Consider the following 17,317-nt stretch of genomic DNA (forward strand, 5'->3'; position numbering starts at 1 on the left):
GACCGTCCTTCCCTCTCGGAGTGTTTTGATTTACCCTGAAAGTAACAAGAGGAACGTGTATCAGTATCCTGATACCTGTCAGGTTTTTTTATATTTTGAATAGTTAAGGAGGTAGGTCCCAGGACGTAGGGTCAGCAGGACCGTATACTATATTTGGAAAGAGCAAAATGCCAACCCCACCACTTTTCAGATGCTCACCAATCTGCACAAACAAATCAAAATGAATTCAGATTTGTTCGGTATGTTTTATTTATACCTTTTACTTAAGGAAAATTTTTAAACACTTAAGAATGATCATATGTCTGAGAAAGACACTCAACACATAACATACTACAGAAATGACAATCACATAACTAAATTATTTAAACAAACAAAAACCATGTTATACACCTTTTCTTTTGAACAAAAAGCAGTGAATCTTTGCATATGTTCAAGAAAAACAATATTTCGCAATTTTTCAATTCAATGATAGAGACACGTTCAAAGAAGAAATCAAAGAACACAAATCAATTAGGGACATTAATCAAGATCAGAAATTAATCCTGTGTGATTCATGTATTCTTTATATTCTGCCGACGCGTTTTGAATCCGTGGAATAATGCACGGACTCTCATCAGGGCTCAATCAATGGGGTTCTGTGAGGTGTATTAAAAAAGAAAGAAAAGAGAGCACTGTGTCACCAACCATCATTCAGTTATTAGGTGACCAACCCACCTCCCCCTCTATTGTCCTCCTGTACCTGTTAGTAAATCAGGAGCAGTTGTCACGATGATGTAAAAGTCCCACACTTATTCGAGACAGTGTTATCTGCAAGATAACAGTAAACTAAGTATAAAATGTCATAGTGCAATTCGTATGGTACATAAAGACGAGTAGCGCAAAAAAAGTTCATACCTTAGACAGGTATATGTGATCCTCCCTTCTATTTTAATAGGTCCTCTTTTGGCCTGGATTTCAATGATTTTCTCGTCGCATTCTCGATTCAGAGCGGGGGCCTCTTAGTATATGAGAAAACGTTCTAGAATGGACAAAGAGCGGGACTTGAGTCTGTTTGTACCCGTTAGTAAAATAATTTTTGCGTGTAAACTAAACACTGTACAATAGAAAGACTCGCCGCCCATTTACCTGCGCTCGTATGCTGCCGCTTCGCTCGCCTAGTCGATGTGCTTCTGTCAACACAGCCGGCGTGTGAACGCCTTGCCGCTCTTGTACTCAACGGGTCACCTACCGATCGAGAACAGCAAACAGTTACTACTCCGCTATAACTGCAAAAGCGGGTTTTATGAAGCGCGTTTGTTTGCACAATGACTTACCGATACACTCATGCGTCCAACGCTCATAGTTGTCCAAAATACATCAGGGACAGCAGCCGCCATTTTGTTAGACGGGTGGAGATATAGACAAGGACCCAACGCTAAGGATTCTGGTATCTGTAGTTGCAATTTGGTATCTAATGAAAACGAATCCACCTAGGAGTCGGATGGAGCACTTCAAGCCACCAGGCGGTCACGAAATTACAGCCTTGAAACCCCGGACATACTGTTCAGTCCGGTTTGGGCACTGTTAAACCTCATGATAAGGTAGGCCTCTTGTCGTAATAAGGTTTCTTCAATGTCAACAGGACCCTTTCTCATGGGCATTGTGAATAGAACTGTCGATGTAAAATCAGTTTCCGCGTGTTCCTGATCTACAAAGTGTTGAACCATAGGGGCACTAAGTACCTTATTTTTAATTCGGGAACGATGTTGTGTAATCCTCGTATTCACTTGCTGGTTAGTCTTGCCAATGTACAGTTTCTGGCACCCACAAATGATTGCATAAACGACATTTTTCGTTTTGCAATTCGAAAAACCTTTATTGGTCCATTTGACGTTCTTATGTTGGAATTCGCCCCCCTCAAGGCAGGACCCACATGACACACAGTTCCCACATTTGTGGTGACCCACTATGGGTTTAAGACCCCATTTCGAAAGGAGATCTTGCTTGGGTCTAGATGTTACTAAATCTGCTCGAACTACATGTTGGCCAATACTCCTGTTCTTTTTGTAAGCGAAAATCGGTCGTGGAAAAGGACACTCCAATTCCTCCAGTAAATGCCAATTTTTGAGGACCATTTGTCTGATCCGGTGGGTGTCTGGTCCAAAGGTTGTGACGCATACTATTTGTTCCAGCTCACGTTTCACTTTATTTTGAAGTAAACATTCCCTTGGCGTATAGCGGGCCCTCTTATACGAGTGTTTGAGCATCTTCTTCGGATACCCACGAGTCGTCATCTCTTCACAGAACCTTTGGGCATGATGGTCAAAGTCCTCAATGCTTGAACAATTTCTGCGGATCCGAAGCAGTTGCCCGTATGGTAAATTGCTTCTTAAGTTCCGCGGGTGAGCACTCCGGTGGTGGAGGATCGTGTTTTTGTCTGTCTTCTTGCGAAAAAGGGACGATTTCAAGCGACCCTCTCTGCAAGTGATTTCGACATCTAAAAAAGTCATAGAACTTTTGCTTTGTTCTAGAGAGAACTTGATGTCCTGATGTTTGTTGTTCAGCCACTCGTGGAAGGCAATCAATTCGGTGTGACTCCCCTGACACAGGAGCCACACGTCGTCGATATACCGTAACCACTGTTTGATGTTTTTCTGAAAAGGGTTGTTGTTTTCAATGAACCTCTGTTCATATTGTGCCATATACAATACGGCTACCTCCGGCGCATAGGGACAGCCCATGGCTGTCCCCTTGATTTGCATATAAAATTGGTCATTGAAACGAAAATAATTCTTTTTCAATGTCAATTCTGCAAGTTGTAAAATAAATTTTGTCGGGACTCTATGCGGCCTTTCTCGGGTCTCCAAATACATCTCTATCACCTCAAGCGCCTCGTCTTGAGGGATCTGTGTATATAGGGACGTCACGTCCATAGTGCCCATGATTTCAGATTCAGGGTCAAACTCAACGTCCTCAATCTTTAAGAGGAAGTCGGTCGTATCTTTTAGATAGGACCTCACTCCACTTACAAAAGGCTTCAGAAAGAAGTCAATGTATTTGGAGATGGGCTCCAAACACGAATCACACCCCGAGACAATTGGTCGCCCCGGGGGATTGGTCAGATTTTTGTGAATTTTTGGCAGGAGGTATAACACAGGGGTACGTGGAAACTTCTTAACAAGATATTCACTTTCCTTTACTCCTACATATCCACTCTCCCTGCCTGCTTGTACTAAATCCACTATTGCTCCCTGGATCTCCTTGACTGGATCTCCCTGTAACTTCCTATACCATGTCACGTTATCAACTTGCAGCTGGTCTTCCAGCAGATATTTGTCTTTAGGCCATATCACCATGGCCCCGCCCTTATCTGCTGGTTTGATCAGAATAGACTGGTCTTCTTGTAAATTCTTCAAAGCTTGCCTTTGTCCTTTACTCCCATTTGGTGGAACATATTTTTTGCTTTTCTCAAATTTATTGATGGACGAAAGTAAAATTTGCTCAAATGCATACACTTGTTTGGGAATGTTTTGACTTGGAATAAAATTGGACTTATTTCTAAGACCAGTTGTTTCGCTATTCACACTAGGTTGCTGGTATGCAAAAAACGCTTTTAGTCGTATTTTGCGACAAAAAGCAATCATTTCCATCTTTGTTTTCGTGTAATCCGTTTGTTGACTTGGAACAAATTTGAGTCCCAAATTGAGTACTGATTCCTCGTCTGTAGTGAGTATTTTGGAGGACAAATTAACTACATTAGTTGTAGCTGTTATGACTGGTAGTGGTTCCTGCGAGTACGCATTTCCCACGGAACTTTGTATCTTGTCTTGCCCTGTTGGTTCTTGTCTAAAAAAGAAACCTTCTTATTAGGGTTGCCTTTTGGGTCAGGCCCAGAGGAGTCAGATGAGGAGGATGTTTCTGAGAAGGTCTTAAACCGATTCCGTGGTCGACCCTGGTATTTATGAAGTGCTCCACGCGAGTCAGCCTGAGTGTAGTAATCGTCCTTCAAAAAAGGATATGCCTTTTCTAAGCTGAAGGATTTAGAATCTCTATCGTATTGCGAGGTTTTGTTGTTAATAGTGGTGTCCCTGAAGGACAGAATCTCCTTTTCTATTTTTTCTATCAGTGCTTTAGCGTCAGGCACCACAGTGCTCTCCAAAATGCTTTTAGTGAGTTCCTCAATCTCTTCTAGTTCTTTCTGACATAGTCGTTGTGCTGTCTCAATCGTATGGACCATCAGGTCCCGGCTGCACTTGGTGTTGATGCAGCTAAAACCTTTTTTATACTCAGCGTCCTCAGTGAATATTACTGGTACATTCTTCACCTGGAGACTGATGTATTTTGGACAACTATGAGCGTTGGACGCATGAGTGTATCGGTAAGTCATTGCGCAAACAAACGCGCTTCATAAAACCCGCTTTTGCAGTTATAGCGGAGTAGTAACTGTTTGCTGTTCTCGATCGGTAGGTGACCCGTTGAGTACAAGAGCGGCAAGGCGTTCACACGCCGGCTGTGTTGACAGAAGCACATCGACTAGGCGAGCGAAGCGGCAGCATACGAGCGCAGGTAAATGGGCGGCGAGTCTTTCTATTGTACAGTGTTTAGTTTACACGCAAAAATTATTTTACTAACGGGTACTTACAGACTCAAGTCCCACTCTTTGTCCATTCTAGAACGTTTTCTCATATACTAAGAGGCCCCCGCTCTGAATCGAGAATGCGACGGGAAAATCATTGAAATCCAGGCCAAAAGAGGACCTATAAAAATAGAAGGGAGGATCACATATACCTGTCTAAGGTATGAACTTTTTTTGCGCTACTCGTCTTTATGTACCATACGAATTGCACTGACATTTTATACTTAGTTTACTGTTATCTTGCAGATAACACTGTCTCGAATAAGTGTGGGACTTTTACATCATCGTGACAACTGCTCCTGATTTACTAACAGGTACAGGAGGACAATAGAGGGGGAGGTGGGTTGGTCACCTAATAACTGAATGATGGTTGGTGACACAGTGCTCTCTTTTCTTTCTTTTTTAATACACCTCACAGAACCGCATTGATTGTGCCCTGATGAGAGTCCGTGCATTATTCCACGGATTCGAAACGCGTCGGCAGAATATAAAGAATACATGAATCACACAGGATTAATTTCTGATCTTGATTAATGTCCCTAATTGATTTGTGTTCTTTGATTTCTTCTTTGAACGTGTCTCTATCATTGAATTGAAAAATTGCAAAATATTGTTTTTCTTGAACATATGCAAAGATTCACTGCTTTTTGTTCAAAAGAAAAGGTGTATAACATGGTTTTTGTGTGTTTAAATAATTTAGTTATGTGATTGTCATTTCTGTAGTATGTTATGTGTTGAGTGTCTTTCTCAGACATATGATCATTCTTAAGTGTTTAAAAAATTTCCTTAAGTAAAAGGTATAAATAAAACATACCGAACAAATCTGAATTCATTTTGATTTGTTTGCTCAGATTGGTGAGCATCTGAAAAGTGGTGGGGTTAGGTTTTTTTATATTGGCACAATTTCTAAGGGTATAAATCCTTTCAGAGGGCTCCTGTTGAGGAGACCCACCCCTTGATTGATTCTGCTTGTTTTTTGAGTGTTTATTATCCCATTTCTTTTTAGAAGAATTGGCCGCTTGCTTGGAGTTATCCATTTCAGGATTACCCATCAATTGTGGTTTCACAGGTCTAGCTCCCAAATTATCTCTACCCAGCGAAACATAGGTCTCTTCGATAATTTTAGGTAATTCCTGCTCCTATTTTGTATTAGTGCATTCCCTCAGGCGTTGGGATATAGACACCGCTTCTGCCTCCCCTTTTGTACTTGCTAACATAATTGTAGTTACTTTGGCAAAATTGCCTATCAATTTCATCCCTAAGTCCAGGGCAAGTTCTGCCCCTTACTCATTCAGTATTTGTCTTAATACTTCTGTTATAACTGCTATTGATGGGGTACAATGAGTTCCAGTATAGATGGCAGTGAAAATGGTACCCCAAGTGGTACAATCCTCTATCTGTAGAGCTTATCCCCATTGGCAAGCAGATTGTTAATATTTTTCTTGCGGGCTTCTGTGTGGAGCACTGCTTCCATTTCCATTTATTTATTTATGATTCAGAACTCCAATGAGTACCACATAAAAGATATACAAAAAAAACCAAACAATTTCAATATATCAAATCATCCTGATATTAATACCAGAATAAAATACAAGCAAGAGCACAACAGTTATAATTTCATTATACAGTTGGAATTACTTGACATTATTTAAAAAAAGTCAAAGGTTTGTCCATTAAATCACATCATCTAATGTATAAAGTGCAAATACACCTACATTAAAAACATTACTCAATCACTTCTAAAATAGTAAAAAAAACTGTAGTATACCATATCCCTAAACACTCTTCTAACATTTTCCTTTATATCCATTTGTAATCCAAAAGAGTGTACGACACTACAGATAAGACCTCTCAAAACTAAACATATAGTTGGGGCTTACAAATATTGCATGATATACATCTATGCCTGCGCTCCATTTTACAATGTGCAAAAAAAGTAACATGATTTTGTTCTTGCACCCAACTTCCACATAGATCACAAAGTCTATTCTCCCTAGGTGGAAGAGGTGTAGCGCAGCGGCAGGTCGACTGCCTCCAGATCCTGGGGCTCACGGTTCAATCCCCGGTGCCGGCAGCAGATCAGTCCAGCACCATGTGACTCTGGGCAATAGCTCGCTACATCTTCCCAATGACCCCCAAGCGCCGAGACACCTCTCCAGAGGTAGCTGGGCGCTTTACAAATACTGGACATTTACTCTACAAATACTGGACATCCCTCCCAAGCCTCTGTTATGATCCTTAATGCAAGAAGGTTCTACATACTCCATGGGGGAGATTCCATAAAACATATGGTTGGGGTTTCTTCTCCATTCAACTCCCCACTATTATATTGTTTCTCGATTGCCCTGCACACAGCAATATATCTCTCTTGCGACTAACTTTACATATTGTTTTTTTAATTCGAGTTTTCAGTACGAATTTTGGGAAAGTGCCACTACGACCAATTTTAAATAAATCTTGGGCTTTCTTATAATTTCTGAAAACTCTTTTACCCTTTAAGATAACAAAAATGTCATGCCTTAAAGCAACCCGAATTGGATTTGCGTAATTTTCCAATAAACCATTACCTTCACTTAAACATGCAGCCATGGCAAACACATGAGTTGAAAGAAGCCCAAATTCCAGCCGAAGGGCTGCTATACTGGCTCCACAAATCAAATTACAGTTCTGATGGATACATCTGCCAGGGGATTCCTCACCTTATGAATATCACCTGTGCCAGGTGAGGAATCCACTGGCAGATACTGTACCCACCAGAAAAAGCGTTAGCGAAGGTAAGTAACTTGTTCATTTGGGCCAAATGCGCCCTTCTACCTTCTCAAATAAATCCCACTGCTGTGCATTCACCGATTCACAAGCATAGCTCAGAGATGGCTGGATTTTAATTTTATATGTAGATAAAAAGGGCATAATGCCTTTGCCCGCAAAATTTGTATAGCCTACCAAGTGCAGATACCTGGGATATTGCTTTACGTCTGCATGCGATGATCAATCTTAGTAATTGGCACGGAATCCCCGTTTCCTCCACAGCATCTCCCAGTCAACCGGTTCGAACGACGTGGAGAAATCTATAAAGGCTACTTATAAGGTCATCCCTTCACCCATTAGATATTTCTCAATCAGAGTTTGTAAAATAGTGATATTATCCAAAGTGCCACTATGGTTATGGAATCCCGCTTTTTCTGCAGGTGCAAGATGATTACCAAATGCCCAATCCTGCAGATGAAGAAGTATGCTCTTAGCAAACAATTTTCCCATTGCATCCAATAAGGATATCTGCTTAAAACTGGCAGGAGAAATCTTAGGGACCTTTATATATAATGGTACCACGATACTTACTCTTCAGGAGGGCAGAATAATTCTGTAAGATTAACTGTAAGTAAACATGGAAAAAGGAAATGAGGCCATGACTGGCTAGCTTGTTTAATAATGGCTATTGGGAAGTCATCCAGGTCCATTGCACCATTGTACCGTGGCCCTTTAATAAAAATCTCTATTTCCCGACAGGAAGGAGGGCCATAAATATTCAGCAAAGAGTGTTTTGGGATTGACCCCAAATTAAAACTCCTCCCAGTATTTAGAGCATATAGCTGTGAAATATATTGGGTCAAGCTGTGCTATTTTCTGTGCTGTCCAGAAGGGTATTTGCTCACGCTTAGTGGTCATTCTTCCCTTAATAACGTTTAGCGTTTGTGGGGTGATTTTGGTTGCTGTCCCTTGTAGTTGACCTGCTGGAATATCCCTTGTAGGTTGAAGTGTGAGTGTTCCCATAATGAACTGTGTAAAATTTCTGTAAAGTTTTATTATTTCTTTGTGAAGTGAACGTAAGACTGCTACTGGCATTGTGTCAATTTCTGGATGCAGTGTGTAAGCCGCCAAAACCGGCCAAGTCACTCAGTCTCTAATGAGCAGACCGAGTCTCACTTTTTCTGCGGTGTGTGGGAGGGCCCCTTTCAACCACTTTATATGTTACTGCTACATTAACAGGACTTCTATGTCCTCGAATGGATTGTGTTCGTCTGGTATTTCATCCGCAATATAAGAATGAAATGTCTGGATAAATGTGAGTAGGGATCTCTGAGAAAGCACGACTGAACTACTCAGATTTGACCGTTGAGTAAGAACCAAACCAATGTTGGCAGCGCCATGTCATGTAGTTCCTACAAATCTATATCGGGTCTGTGCGTTTAGATAACATAAACTAAGGGATTGGTGTCCAGACTGATTCCAGACATCCTCAAAGGATATGTTAGACTGTAGACCGGCTAGCTCACAGTGCCACTATAAGCCCCACAACCTTACCAAGGAGCGAATAGTTTCTGGAAACTATCGAACAGGACAACCCTGACCTCTCAGTGATTGTGGAAACATTACAGTACTTTTCGCTCAGACACTCATGCTCACTCGTCTCAGACAGATATAGAGAATACACGGTGGGGACGTTTTCAATACGCATTTATTGAACCATTCTAGTGTAAAATACGTGTGCTGCAAGAACCATTAGACAGAAACAGATGTATACAGTTATAAGCACCAACTGAGTAAAGAAAAGGTAGACTTCTACCGTGGTGCTAAAACAGTGAATATATGCAGGCATATTGATACATGGCAGTAATCATGAGTACTCCTAAGATGTAAGCCATAACTAAATGTACCTAGCATGTATGTAGGTATATAGCCAATAATCCCCCTAGGAAAGAGCCAGACCCATTACCTAGTGTGGGAGAGCGAAGGACCCCATCTTGGTCTCGAGTTGGACACCCCACGAGGGATGTCAGACCACTTCGTGCTGGAATGTCTGTGTGCATGGACTTCAGCATCTCATGTCTGCATGGAAGTCTTTTTCTCCTCTGGTTTACCCAGTGAAGATGTGGTACTTTATACCTGAAATGTACCCTCAGGGGTTCTACCTTGATGTGTCATTGGACTTTGGGTGTGTCGGCCAAAGATGACGATATTGATGACCCTTATACAGAGTTATTATGCATAATATGGTAATCCTGCTGTGATACTGAGAATCCTCATGAATAATAAATTAGGCTAGTTTTTGGAGAAACCCACACAACATTTATGCAGCACCTAACTAGGTAAAAGGTCAGCGCCAGAACTGTTGTGTAGAACAATGGTAGGACACATATAGGTAAAAGGTTATGCAACTACCTTGGTCTATATTGGGGTACATTGGGGTTCATAACAGTTTGGTAGAAATCATTCAGGGGGGCCTTGTGGGCTGTTGTCCAGTCTTTATATCCCCAATTCTCAAAAGTCCTCCTCCCACATACACCTCAACTGCGCATCCACATCAGTCATGTTCGCAGTCAATGCTGTATGGAACCTGGAGACACCTCTCCTTCCCAGTGGTCTAATAAGTTTAGCCTCAAGGGGGTTGAAGTCTAAAACTTGCGTCAGTCTGTCCTCATATGAGCCCAGTGTATGATGTTTCTATAGGAATCAAAAGAACTGGGAGGCCTAATTCCTCTGAGAACTGCTCGAACGACTTAATACAGGTTGATTCCCATATGTTGGGATCCCTATGAGGTCTCGTTACTTATCCCCTTCGCTGCGGGGGTTAATCCCCCGCTGTGCTGGGTGGGAGGGGAGGGGGGCGCGCACAGCGCCCGCATGCTCATGACGAGCTGAGCTCGTCATGAGGCACGGCGCTCCTGTGCTCATGCCGAGCTCAGCTCGTCACCGGTGCATTACCTGCAGTGCAACGCTCAGTACAGCAGGGGAATTATCCCCGCATGCGAGCGTTCCACGGCTCATGACGAGCAGAGCTCGTCATGAGCCTCGAAGAGGTTAAAATCTTCCAGTTTTGCTACCTGGGTCAGCCATTTTCCGTTCCAATGAGGAGTTTCATTTGTGAGGGACTGCCACCAGTGTGTTGCAGGGCCTCACAGCCGTACTGTATGGGAAATTTTGTGACTGCCAGGACAATGTATGGGTAAGTTGTGGACCCATAGAGCAGGAAATTTATTCCATACACTTTCAGATGCATAAGTTTTAGTCTGATCATTGGGTACGACCTGTCCTGAGGAGCCATTGGGAGTATCTGTGTGGCTCAATAATAAGCCTGAATGTCAGGACTCCATAGCCCTCCATCGTATTGTGATTGGATACATTGAACCAACGAGGCCTATGGTAGCCCCCGTTCCACGTGAACCCATGCTGAAGAGATTCTAAATGTTTACAGTATTGTGGTGGGAGGAGGAAGGGGAAGTTCTGCAGAGCACTTCGTCGTATAACATTCAGTAAAAAGCTGGACCAATCAAGTTGCAGTCTGGTGCACCAAAGGAGCGGGTTAATAATAAGCACCTCAGCTTCCTCTGTATTTCCTGTCAGTCACATCAGAGGTATTTCAAATGGCCGTTTGCAACCTTAATTGAGTGGTATTGTTGAGATTCAGGAAAAGACCCAAGTACAAGTTCCATGTTGTTTTGTCTCAATCTCCTTTCAATACAGAGATGTCTCCATATATTTGCAGCATCTTTATTATTCTAAATAGGGATATACTGGGGTGTTGCTTGTATAGCAGTAAGTTGTCCGCATATAACAAGAGCCTTTCCCCTTATCCATCAACCCAGTGGCAGCCTCTCACCTGTACATCGCATCTAAGACAATGTGCCAGAGGCTTCATTATTATTATTTTTTTTTTTTGCAGAGTTTAATATAGCTCGACCTTGACCCGACCAAATCGGGTATCAGAGCGCTTTACATAGCACCAGTTACATTACATGAGAACACACATTCATTTTTGTTAGGCATGGGGAGATTAAGTGATTTGCCCAGGATCACAAGATGTTTGGCGTTGTTACCGAGACTCGAACCCAGATCCGAGGTCGAGCGCCCTAGCCACTCTATTTCAAAGGGTGCGGACAGGACCCCAGTCACCCGGACTCTCATTCATGCGTATTTCCTGAAGCCCGGTCGAAGGCCATTTTCAGAAAAACCTGATGCAGGAATGGCAATTGGTTGTTTTGAAATCTTTTTAGGTCTCGCCTAGACGAAAGCAAAAAGCGAAGCTTTTTGCTGTCTAGGGCGAGACAACTTATGTTGTTACTTTTGGGGGAATGTGGACAGCAAAGTGCCACGCGCTTTTTCAGGCCGAGATTTGACCTCGTGAGCGCGCACGCCCAGCCCGGCGCCGTGCACGTCCCCTGCCACAGATTCCCTAAACACACACATGCACACGCAGGCAGGAAGGCCCACACACACACACACACAGACACGCGCGCACCCCCCCCCACGCAGGAGCGCACCTACACACACGCACACACACATACAGAGACACCCCCCGCCGCATACATACAAGCGCCCCCCCCTGGCCGCCGCCGCCATACAAGCGCCCCCCCCAGCCCCACTTACCGCCATTCTAAACTCTTGTGCTTTATTCCTCTCATTTTACAGTGTGCTGCTCTCAGTCGCAAAGTTGTCCATCATTTATTTCGACCGCCCTTTCTCCGCCGCTCGCCACGAACACCTCCCACTTTCTGTTCGAGTCGCACTCAGTTGGTTTTGTTTCACTGCAATGGTCGCTACCTCTGCTCCTCACCTCGCCTTCCCCTCACCTCGCCTTCCGTCCAAGCTTTCGCCATGTCGTCCCGCAACACGATTGGTGGTTAGGGGTCCATGGGCGGAACTTAGCCTCCAATAGGCCACCTTCTTCGTCGTGTCCTCTTCAGCATTGGATCACGCACACCAGAGCTGCTCCCATTGGTTGCCAGGGATGATGGGCAGAGAGGACCAGGAAGTGCTACGCGTATGTCAGTCTGGCTGGCAGTGAGTGTGAGGCAGGGAGCCTCGGGGTACTGGAGGGGTCCAGGCTGGGGCAGGGCGGGGGCCTGGGAGAGGCGTCAGGGCACACAAGAGTCGAGGTGGTGCTGTGTACGGGGCAGGCAAGGAGGACATTGTGACTGAGACCGTGGGTATGGGGCAGTAGTAACTCTGAGGGTACGGTGGCCGGCAGGGGTCAGCGCCCCAGGGTTGAGCCCGGGGGTGTCCAGCACAGGACAACGGCGGCCAGAGGAGTCCAGGACGGATCACTAGAGAGCAGTGGCCGGGAGGGGTCCAGGGTGGCTCAGAGCCCTGGCTTGGATGGAGCCCCCAGTCCCAGCATGGAGGGGGAGATGCACAAGTGGACCAAGTACTACAGCGGTGAGAGCCTTACCTCTGCGTGTTAATGCACGGGTTTATCATGTCATCATCATTGGCAGGTGCGTGTGTCTGCACTGTATGCACACTCCATTCATACATTCCCTCCATCTCCCTTCAGACCCTCGGTGTCACAAGCTTGACTCACCCGCAGTCATTCATTAATCTCGCTGACCTCTCGCAGGGAGTCTGCTGCAACACAAGACTTAGAAGCAAACCCCCAATGCTACTCATCACTCCACAAGTCCCAAGAACAAGTCTTCATGAAACGCATCTTTTCGAGCCCTGCACAAAACAAGATGGGACCCTGCACCTCTCTCTCTCGATCTTCAAACTAAACTGGGCACTCTGATCTCGGGTCTTGGCACCCAGTCTCACCTGGTCCTTGGCCCCCAGTCTCACCTGGTCCTTGGCCCCCAGTCTCACCTGGTCCTGTCGCTGGATGCTGCTTTGTTGCCCGTGTCCCATTATTAAGCCTCCCCACTGCCCCTGTCTTCTAAGACTGACTCTTCCTTATGTCGCATGCCTGTTATCTTCCACATTGTTTTGCTGTAAATACCGCCCTTTCGTAGTAATATTGTCTTCACCCGACAATAAAATTCACATGCAAAGTTCTTTGTTCCTCTGCGAATAAATAGTGTTATATCAAAAAAATTATAATAAATAAGCTCAATAGCCTTTAAAGCTGTGAACTTGTGTTTGCCACAAGGCTTGTTTAACGTGCTCTGTTGAGTACGAGACAATTGTAAGTGCATCTCGATAGAGTTAAAACAATATACATTGTTTGGTCCATGCTGTCACGTGTTTAAGGACATCCGCCTATGTGAGATATCCGAATTGTATTTGACTTGTACAAAAGGTCTGCCCATTGTGTATAGTTGTCAGTGCGTTGTATTTTAATATTGCATGTTGCCGTTGGCATTGTGGTAGCCGACTATGAGGCATGTGAGTGCTGTGTGTGTTGTACCCTTGGTACACTTTACTTTGGTGGCTCCGGCCTGTGTCTGCAGGCAGGCATAGTGTAAAGGCGTCTCAACTTTGTAAATGCCACCAGGCTCATTGAAATCATCAGGAAAGCACAGCAAAGTGTAATAAGCAGGAAGAAATGCATGTTATGAGATGAGTTGGATCTTAATGCACTCTGATCTCCCTGCATCCCAGATAGGACATGCAGGTAGCCTGTCGAGCACTTGCAGAGGCAGAGCTAGAAGCCCAACCTGCGGATCCTGGTATGAGAAGACTAGAGCGAACTTCAAGTCGTGTTTTGTGGGTTTTCCTGATACATAAAATATAGGTTTCAGATTATTCTCACAGCAAAGATGGCTTGGAGTGTTTTCATCCCTTTTTTAACGTCCTCTGCATTTATTCTTTACGTTGTGGCCTACACCAGTGATTCTGTATTTACATGTGTTCAGTTTCTACCTACTTTCTGCCAATCATGCTCCCTTTTCTTGCACATGTTGCATGTCTACTGCCCCAGTGTCTTTGTCAGTGAACCACATCCAAACTGCGAGTGTTTGCTCATCATTGTTTCCTAACAAATGTGCTTCATTAATACATTCTGCACTCTTAGTGTCTATGTCAGGATACTCTGACTGTTTTGGGTAACATTTGCTCCAACAAATGCAAACATATTTTTAGTTTGTATTTCTACGAAGGTTGTTCATGTTTTATCCTGCTTACCCAGCGAATTCAATGCGTATGGTTATCATGCAATTTGGAGGAAGTCCAAGATACGGTATTAGTTCAGTGGCAAAAGCAGAGATCTGGATTGGCTCTTAGAGCAGAGTATGTGCCGAGCCATATGCAAATCCAGCAGTAAATGTTTTGAAAACAAGTGACCACATCCACCACCACCACCACATTCACCACCACGTCATCCACCACCACCATGTCATCCACCACCACCACGTCATCCACCACTACCACGTCATCCACCACTACCACGTCATCCACCACTACCACGTCATCCACCACTACCACGTCATCCACCACCACCACATCCACCACCACCACATCCACCACCACCACATCCACCACCACCACCACCACCACATCCACCACCACCACATCCACCACCACCACATCCACCACCACCACATCCACCACCACATCCACCACCACATCATCCACCGCCACATCATCCACCGCCACCACCACATCCACCACCACCACCACATCCACCACCACATCCACCACCACATCATCCACCGCAACATCATCCACCGCAACCAGCACATCCACCACCACCCCCACATCCATCACCCCCACATCCATCACCCCCACATCCATCACCCCCACATCCATCACCCCCACATCCACCACCCCCACATCCACCACCCCCACATCCACCACCACCACATCCACCACCACATCCATCACATCCACCACATCCACCACATCCACCACATCGACCGCCACCACATCCACCGCCACCACCACCACATCCACCACCACATCCACCGCCACATCCACCGCCACATCCACCGCCACATCCACCGCCACATCCACCACCACATCCACCACCACATCCACCACCACCACCACATCCACCACCACCACCACATCCACCACCACCACATCATCCACCGCCACCATTGCCACCACATCCACCACCACCACCACATCCACCACCACCACATTAACCACATCCACCACCACATACACCACCACCACATCCACCACCACATCCACCACCACCACATCCACCACCACCACATCCACCTCACCACCACCACCACCACCACATCCACCACCACATCCACCACCACATCCACCACCACCACATCCACCACATCCACCACCACCACATCCACCACATCCACCACCACCACATCCACCACATCCACCACCACCACCTCAACCACATCCACCACCACCACCTCAACCACCGCCACCACATCCACCACCACCACATCCACCACCACCACATCCACCACCACCACATCCACCACCACCACATCCACCACCACCTCATCCACCACATCCACGACCACCACCTCATCCACCACATCCACCACCACATCCACCACCACATCCACCACCACATCCACCGCCACATCCACCACATCCATCACCACCACATCCATCACCACCACATCCACCACCACCACATCCACCACCACCACATCCACCATCATCATGTGTGTGTGTGGCTCTGTGTGTGTGGCTCTGTGTTTGTGTGTGGCTCTGTGTGTGTGTGTGTGTGTGTGGCTGTGTGTGTGTGATTCTGTGTGTGTGGCTCTCTGTCAGTGTGGGTGCAAATGCAATAGGTCTCGCATTTGCGAGAGATTAAGCTATTGGCATTGTAAACGACAATGCCATTTATTTATCTGTTTTCAAATCCAACACATAAATACAAAATGTGTCATTTACAATGCCATTAGCTGTAACTTTTGCAAAGGCGAGACCGTTGCATTGTAAATGCTTGTTTGAAGTTGATCCCCACGAGCGATGTGTCTCGCTTTAGTTCAAGTTCAAGGGCCAATGCAACATTAACTCTTCAGAGATAATGCTGGCATGAAGCCATTTTGGTTTCCATCACTGAGAGTCCATTTGCCAGTACTCAAACCAATATTCTCACTCCTGTGCTTATTTATAAGATCAGACAGTAAGAACTGCACTCCGATGTGGGCCTCCCTTCTTTCAAGGTCACTGCAATAGTGGCACTTCTCAAGCCTAGGGAAAAGGAGCCCACCTGACGGGCCTCCTTAAGAGCAGAGAGCTGGTGTGGCATCAGTAGAGGCACATTCCTTGAGGTTGGGGAGAGGGGGGGGTGTTCCTGTTTGGGTGAGTCATCTTGCCCGAAATAACTTCAAGATCGCCTGTTGGATTTCTTCCATTGTGATAGAGAGATCTAGGTCTATGCTGTCCCCCATAGAGCAGGACAGAAGGGAGAGGTCATCCCAGTACTGAGTGGGTAGCCATGTGGTATGCACTGGGCTTGCAGCAAGTGGAGTAGAGTGAACATAGCGTAGTCTATAAGCACGATGGTGTAGTCTGCCGGCGGTGTGTGTTAATTAGACACAATTCCAAATCCAGTATCTGCAGTTCTCCAAACTCTATATTTTTCCTGACTCCTGATGTAGGACATTGACTCCTCGGAGTACAGCTTTGAATGTTTCCCATAGGGACAAGAATGGGCACACCAAAATGTAATTCAAGTCACAATACTCCACAATTGTCTCTCTCTTAGCCGTCCCCCTCCCCCCACTGTTCTGCACCATGAAGCACAAGTTCCACAGGGGAGTGATTGACAGACCCCATGAGAGGATGATCACTTGCTTGATCTCCACTATCTTCTGCTGAGACAAATAAGTAGTCAATTCATGCTGCCAAGCGGTGCTGTGAGAAATAGTATGCGAAATGCCCAAACTTCACCTCCAGATACCCACACCCACAGTCGATTGTATTATGGAGGAATGAATCTGGGATATTTACCTGCACTTTTCCTTCTCCCCTCGTCATCCTGTACGTAGTGAGAAAGATAAGGCAAGGTGCATTTGACCCTGGCTTGCCACACTAACCTGGGCAAGAGAGCCCTGGTACCCG

The 17,317-nt window shown here is 45.3% G+C and overlaps 1 protein-coding gene across 14 annotated transcripts in view; it reads left to right on the plus strand.

The window, feature by feature from the left end:
* Window positions 1–17,317, plus strand: part of DLG1 (discs large MAGUK scaffold protein 1) — a 1,315,748-nt gene that overhangs the window by 636,577 nt on the left and 661,854 nt on the right. The window lies entirely within an intron of this gene.

The sequence above is a fragment of the Lissotriton helveticus genome, chromosome 11 (assembly GCF_964261635.1).
Source record: "Lissotriton helveticus chromosome 11, aLisHel1.1, whole genome shotgun sequence".
NCBI lineage: Eukaryota > Metazoa > Chordata > Amphibia > Caudata > Salamandridae > Lissotriton > Lissotriton helveticus.